At 38.0% G+C, this 7759-nt stretch overlaps 1 pseudogene; it reads left to right on the forward strand.

The window, feature by feature from the left end:
- The first annotated feature begins 4919 nt into the window (after positions 1 to 4919).
- Positions 4920 to 7284, forward strand: LOC100684820 (annotated as a pseudogene).
- Positions 7285 to 7759: the final 475 nt, after the last annotated feature.

Raw genomic sequence — 7759 nt, forward strand, 5'->3', positions numbered from 1 at the left:
TTGAACTCAGGACCCTGAGATCATGACCTGAGCCAAAACCAAGAGTTGAGTGCTCAACTGACTAAGTCACCCAGATGCCCCAAGAATGAGCTAATTCTTAATCAGTCTAAAGAATATCCCTCAATTTTGGCAGCATATATTCAAATATAGCAACACATATAGAAAGGTGGCCATTCCATTTCATATTTATGTCCACCATCTATGAACATTGACAGAATTTCTTGTCTGAAGAAATCGGCTTTGTTAGTGAGAGGGGGCTCTCACTAACAACTTATATTCTCTTTATTTTCTATGTATTAGACTTGCTTTCCTCCCCTGAAAAGAATTACAAACTCTTACAGGTAAAGACTGTGTTTGATTCTTCCTTTGCATTTTCCTTGGCACCAGGCACCTACTAAGGACTTTAAGAATGATTATTGTTTGATTATCGAAGATGTTAAGACAAATTATTTTACCTGCAAGAGATATTATACGTGCTTTCTATTCAGTAAGAAGTGAGTCACTTGTAAGTGGTGCTCAAGAGGCAGAAAATTGTAAACATGGCAGAGACCTCTTGGACTACTGTTTTGAATTCTAGAAAGGGCAGGGCAGAAATTCTCTGGGATAAATGTGTGCAGCCACCTGCTCACCCGTTAGAGGGCAGTAGAGCAAGGAGACTGGGCAGGGCCTTTACTGTCATTTCATCATATTTCCTGTGGCGTCCACTGCTTCAGAACTACTATGACCCCTACCTGCACTTAAGAAGAAAATGGTGTGAGGACATCTTGTTACTGAGCCATTCAAGAAGAAACCCAGGCATGTGTTATATGTACCATGTTTGTGTGATGATCATTTGAAATACTTCCAAATCTGGGAGGAATTAGTAGCCTTATGCTTTCTTGTTTCTCTTTTCAAAATAAAGTGTCATTCTCCTTCCCCATCTTTTTATTCTCTGCCTTGGGCTCCATGATGTATGTGGGTCAACTTAGCTGGGCCACCATTTGCAGATATTTGGCCAAACATTATTCTGGATGTTTCTGTGAGAGTATTTTTGGATGAGATTTAAGTTTGGTGGATTTTGAGTAAAGCAGATTACCCTCCATAGTGTGCATGGGCCTCTCAATCAATCAGTTGAAGATCTGATGAGAACAAGACTGACCTCCCCCAAGCAAGAGAGAATTCTACAGCAGAAGTCTTTGGACGTAAACTATAACAACTACTTTTCCTAGTTCTCCAGCTGAATGACCCACTCTGCTTATTTTAAACTTTGCAACCTCCATAATCACCTAAGCCAATTCCTTAGAATCTCTCTCTCTCTCTAAACACACACACACACACACACACACACACACACACACACACCCTATGGGGTTCTGTTTCTCTGGAAACCCTAATGAACACTCTTTTCACTGTGACATTTGGAAGTTTGTCCTTTCTCACATGGCCAAAATGGCCACAAAACATTTAAAAACTCAATCAATTGAAGAAGGCACTGACATAAAAGCAGCCTATCCTCAGTTTCCCAACTGACTTTGTGCAAATGAAGGAAGCAGCTGGATAAACTGGAAATGCTTCCAGTATTTTCTCCACTCTGAGAGAAAACTTCTCAAGCAAGGTTCTGAGCACATGAGTTAAACTTTCACTTCATCTATCTGGCTGCACATAAAGATTGTTCTGTTGAACTTGGCGATAAATGGATGATTGAAGGAGGAAGGCTGATAAGGGTGTCATGGAAAACAGGGGACCCCCGGAGCTTTTAAAATGAAGAATATGGAACTGAGAAAGTAAGCAGCATAAATCAAATGTAAGAAGATCCTAACCAGTATTTTAAGACAGAAGCTGCAGCATTTTACAGGAAAGCTGGAAATTAACTGATGAATCTCACCTATGGCACTGCTCTAGTTTCTTTAACTTGATTTCTGTCCAATACTAGAGAGTAAGGGTGATATTTGTTCATGTTTACAAGCTACAAAATACAATCATTTTTCCAGTTACCCACTGTCTAAAAAGTTTTTTTCTCAAAGATCATCATTGACTATAAAAATTCAGCAGCAGAGAAAAGAATAAATTTCAAATAATCATACTTTTCAATAAGTACCATGTAAAAAGATTTCCTCTACAAAATAGGAAGTCTCCCCATAATTTTTACATGGATCTTGGATGGTTTGTCAGCAAGTGTATTTCATTTCTTTACAATTTCAAAAACCATGAAATCCTTACTCTTCCAACTGCTGACTTTGAATTTGTTTGTTCAACACATCTGTGATTATCTCTGGACAGGAAAAACAATAAAAGAAGTGAACCCACTGAAAATTTCATTTATCCTGCCAAGTGCCCTTACAACTTGTCCTAATACCTCTTCCTTCCCCATCCTTTTTTTTTTTTAAGTTTATCTCCCAAACAGTGATAAGTCCAAGGTTACATATTATCTACAGTTTTCAAATCAGTACTACCTTATATCACCATTGCTGCACAGTTTAGGGCTTTGCGGCTAGCTACCATGACAATAGATGCACAGCCTGGAACCAGTTTTAGTTAATTAGAGTCAATCAATCCAAACTTTGCTAACTTACTCATGTGAAACAATAGTATAATGAACCAAAGTCGGCAAGATGATTGGGAAACACAAATTATTGCACCCTGATAAATTAAATGTGACTATTACAAAACCTTCTTTCTAAATGAATACTCAGGGAAGGAATATGAGTCTTTAATATAATTAAGAATACGGGGGGGGGATGAAAAGCGCTATTAAAAGCCCCACCTTTTTTTTTTTAAAGGAAGAAAAATAGAGGTTGTATTATATGGGAAGATCTTGCAGCATCTTTGTGAGTAATAATTTGGGAAAATAACTTCCTGTTGGTTCTGGTCATTGGATGGGGTACACAGAAAAGCAGACCATGCATACTTGGGAGTGCCAGAACCATGGCTGGGTGGTGAAAGAGCAAAAGGAGAGAGGCAGATGAGCCTAGACCTTTGTGTCTGTCTGTCCTCAGTGTCAAGAGCGTGAGTTTATGTGACCCAGGGGTCAGTGCTTTTGGTAATGTATGAAATTGAATGAAAGCTTTTCCCTAGAACTCTGGCAAATCTGATGTGCCAGCATTGGTGTTCGTGACACACATGCTGAGTTCAAGGCCTGTGACAGACTAAATAAAATATGTGGCCATTTTATACCTATAATTGACAGAATAAGACAAACCCAAGATTCAATCTCCCATTAGCCAAACCTTTCTGTTGTTTTATCCCAAGGTAACCTGTGAATCCTATCAGAACTTTTACTTGGGTTAAAAAACCATGTTGATGAGAAAGAATTAAATGGGAGGTAAGAGAACATTTGTAATGCAAATTGATATGAGGGTACTAGACATCCCATTTGGGAAACAAGACTTGGGAAACAAAAAACAAACCCGGAAAGGGGACTGAGGAAGGTAGAGAAAGGAAAAAAAATGTCGAAGGACAACTTTTAAAACAAGATCCTGCCTCAACTTAGGCCAAAATTGGTCCTATTTTGGGTGTTGGCAGTAAAACATCCTGCATAAAAACTTTGGAAGAGACAGAGAGCAAAGAGGTCTGACTTGGAGTTTGAAAATATGGGTGGGGAGTCTTCTCTCAGCCAGTTAGATGATCTATTTGGCCTCTGTTTCCTTATCTGCAAAATGGAGTGTTAAAGTAGATCATCAATGACGAAGCTTCCATCTCAAAATATCCCAACTCCAGGTACAATTTCAAGAACAGTTTTTAATAACTTACTACATGACATATGTTAGCTACTACTATATATTGAATATCTCCCAAATTCAAAATTGAAAATTAACCCCCGGGTAATCGTATTAAGCAATGAAGCCTTAGGGAAATGATTAGGTTATGAGGAGAGAGTCCTCATTAAAGAGATTAGTGGCTAAATAGAAGAGGCTCTGAAGAGCTCGCTCATCCATTCCACTATGTGAGGTCACATTAAAAAGATAGGCATTTGTAAACCAGGAAGGGGACTCTTACCAGATATTGAATTTGCAGGCACCTTGATCTGGAACTTCCCAGCCTCCAGAACTGTGAGAAATAAATGTTTGTTGTTTGAGCCTCCCAGTCTATGGTATTTCTGTTGCAGCAGCCCAAATGGACCAAGACAACTAGGAGTTACCTTGTTACTTCAGTCATATAAGCAGGCAGATCAAGGCAAACTCCAGAGATCTTTACAGTGTGGTTCATAAAGACGTCATATGTTATGTTAGTTTTTATTGTTTTATATTGAACACTCATCTATTTTCTCACAATCTAAATCACAGCTAACTTAAAGTCTTTATATACTGTAAGCTCATATACATTTTGTTGTCATTATCAAGTGCATAAACAGCTTGTCTTATAAGAGCCTTAAAGGTTGGCCCTGCATCCATGTCAAGGTTTGGATGTGTCTTGCTGGGCTGGGTGGAAGACAGCATTTGTTTCATTTTCCTTATTGTTTAAAGATGACTGCGCAATGGTAGGGTAGCTCACTTCATGTCACAAATGAATTGTCAAATAATTTGAATCTTTTACAAGACAGGAAATAGGAGTAATTTTGCTTTCAGTGTCCTGCCATGTCTAACAGAGTACATCAGTTATAGACAGGCTTAATCAATAACTATTAGATGATGGGTGGATGCAGAAATGAAAGAATAGGTTACAGGTGGGTGGGGAAATAAACATTTGAATAAATGGAACGTTAATATAAACATAGTGGCATATAGTTTATATTTCTTTGCATTTGGCAAACTTAATGTTTTTATATTTAGAGACTTACTTTGAAAAATGGCACTATTTTAGATAATAGAAACATATGATAAAATTCTACACATTCTTATATTCATTTAACATATTCGTACTCATTTAACTACTAAGAAAAATGTATCTAAAAGATAACAAAAAAATTTAAAAGATAACAAAATAATTTTACCATCTTGAAGATGTGTGATGTGATTAATCCCACCTGCCACATCTCAGATTCAACTTCCATCATCAGCTATGAAATGAATTCAAACCAAGGGTTTATTTTCCAGATAGTTTATACCTATGACTTAAACCTCACAAAGCCAGTTGCTTCTCCCCAAGCCACACAAAAACCACAAAGTATTTCACTGGCCATGACACCGCCAATTGGTGATGAAAAATTTCCTTGTGCTTTTGACATTTCTGTGTAAAACGACAGCTGCTTCACTCACTTGGAAGCAGCCTTTTTCCCCCACTGGGGATTAAAATCCCCAGTGGAGGTGGGTGGGCATCTTGCTGGCAATGTTGCATGCATACAGAGATTCTTAGATACTCCATAGCTGACAGCTAAAATGAACTCATTCTGTGAGGGATATGTTTTCCAGTGGAAGACAGCCAGACCTGCTTTCCTTAGGGGAATAGACTATGAGGGGTACTGTGGCCCTGTTCTCATCATAGTGAGTCTAACGCCCACAGTCACATGGGGCCAACTATGTACATTGTAGAAACCAAAGGCTAATACTTTAAGTGCATCTTAACTACCAGAAGGAAAATCCTAGGTCAAAAATGAGCAGACAATTTAAAACAAAAACATATCTATGAATGCACTGGATCCTCCTCTTTTTTTCCTGTCATCATCATCATGATCAATATTATATTATTATTCTCTCATTTGACCTATGTTCTTACATTTCAGACTTCCTGAAACTTTAATATTGTTTGTTCCCTCTTTCTCTGGTCTCCCTTCTCTTCCTGTAGGTACCTTAAATCATACTCTCAATGAACACTCTCATTCCTTGTGCTCTTAAAATTCAAGCCCAGGGAAGAAATGAGATGAGTTTCATTTAGTCACATAACCTCAAACAGTTGGGCCCTTAGAAGGCTGCCATTCTGATGTATTCCATACTAATTATTTTGGCCCAGATCCTACTGATTGTGTTTCTGTTGTCATTAAAATGCACCTTGTGAATGGCACTCCCTTACTCATCAAATCCACAACTATCATGCAGAATTTCAGTGTGACTTCTAGGTTAGCTCCACATGAACTCAGGATAACCCTAGAGTGTGGGATACAAGTAGGAATCAGAAGACTCCACTTTATATACTGCTCCCCCTGTGGTGTGGATCTGTTAGTCTCATAGAGATGTAATAAGGATGAAAGTGCTTAGTAAAGGGCATGGGGACTTGTTAATATTGACTATGACAATTCAGAGCAGTAGAGTAGAAAGAACTCTGTGGAGATTTCAAATCTTCTTTCAGCCATTTAACTATGTGACATCATTTAACCTCTCTGAACTTCATTATCAGTATCTATAAAATGATAACATATTATTTTAGTGATATAAATGTGTATATATATACATATATAGAGATACATGTTTTATATATATGTGTGTGTATGTACATCTAGATCTGACACTTCTCTGACTTTTCTAAATGGTTATTTCAGAAAGGTACTGGAAGTGGCTGAGTACCTGATCCCGGTCCTCAAGGAATCAAAGTTTGAGGAAACAGGTGTTATCACCCCAGGAGAGTTTGTGGCAGCTGAAGATCACTTAGTCTACTACTGTCCACATGGCAACAGGGGAAGAATTGAAAGTAAAGGCATACTTACCAACAGGCAAACAACTTTTGGTCACCAAAAATGTGCCTTGCTACAAGCGGTGCACACAAATGGAATATTCAGATGAATTGGAAACTACCATTGAGGAAGATGATGGTGATGAGGGTTGGGTAGATACTTATCATAACACAGGTATTGCAGGAATAACTGAAGCACTTAAGGATGTTAAATTAGAAAGCAAGGACAATATAAAACTTCAAGATTGCATAGTAGTATGTGAGGAGGAGGAAGAGGAAGAGGAAGGAGAAGTTGCAGATATGGAAGTATATGAACAGAGTGGATTGTTGGGAACAGATGAAGCTACCCTAGACACAAGGAAAATAGTAGAAGCTTATAAAACTGAAACTAATGCTGGTGGTGAGGATGCTATTTTCCAAACCAGAACTTATGATCTTTATATCACTTATTATAAATATTACCAGACACCACGACTATGGTTGTTCAGCTATGATGAGCAAAGGCAACCTTTACCACTTGAACATATGAAGACATCAGTCAAGATCGTGTGAAGAAAACAGTGACCTTGAAAATCACCCTTGTCTCCTATCACCTCCTCTGTGTTCATACAGGCATGCCAGGTGATAAAGAAAATCATTAAGACTGTTACAGAAGGAGGGGGAGAACTTGGTGTTTCTATGGATCTTCCAATTTTCTTAAAATTTGTACAAGCTGTCATTCCAAAAATAGAATATGACTACACCAAACACTTCATAATATGAAGAAAGCATAGAATCTATCCCAATTATTGGTTCTGATTTTTATTTTTTAAAGATTTATCTACTTATTATTTGAGAGACAGCAGGGGGAGGGAGAGGAAGGAGAGAGGCAGACCCTCTGCTGAGCAGGGAATCCATGCAGGGCTTCATCTCATGACCCTGAGATCATGCATGACCTGAGCCAAAATCCAGAATTGGACATTAAACCAACTGAGCCACCCAGGTGCCCCTGGTTCTGATTTTTAAAGGATTAACCCATACATGTGTCCATTGACCATATTCACAAATGGGTACAATTTCTTTAATAGAGGGACTTACATGGTTATGCATTAAATTTAAAAAATTCCATTAAATAGCTATTTCACTGATTACCTATGTTAAAAAGTTTAAGAATATCTCTGACAATTTTCTAATAATTTCTGTATTGCTGATCTCCAGAGTAATGGAGAAAGTCTCATACTTGCTAGTATTAGTACAA

The sequence above is a fragment of the Canis lupus genome, chromosome 7 (assembly GCF_011100685.1).
Source record: "Canis lupus familiaris isolate Mischka breed German Shepherd chromosome 7, alternate assembly UU_Cfam_GSD_1.0, whole genome shotgun sequence".
Taxonomy (NCBI): domain Eukaryota; kingdom Metazoa; phylum Chordata; class Mammalia; order Carnivora; family Canidae; genus Canis; species Canis lupus.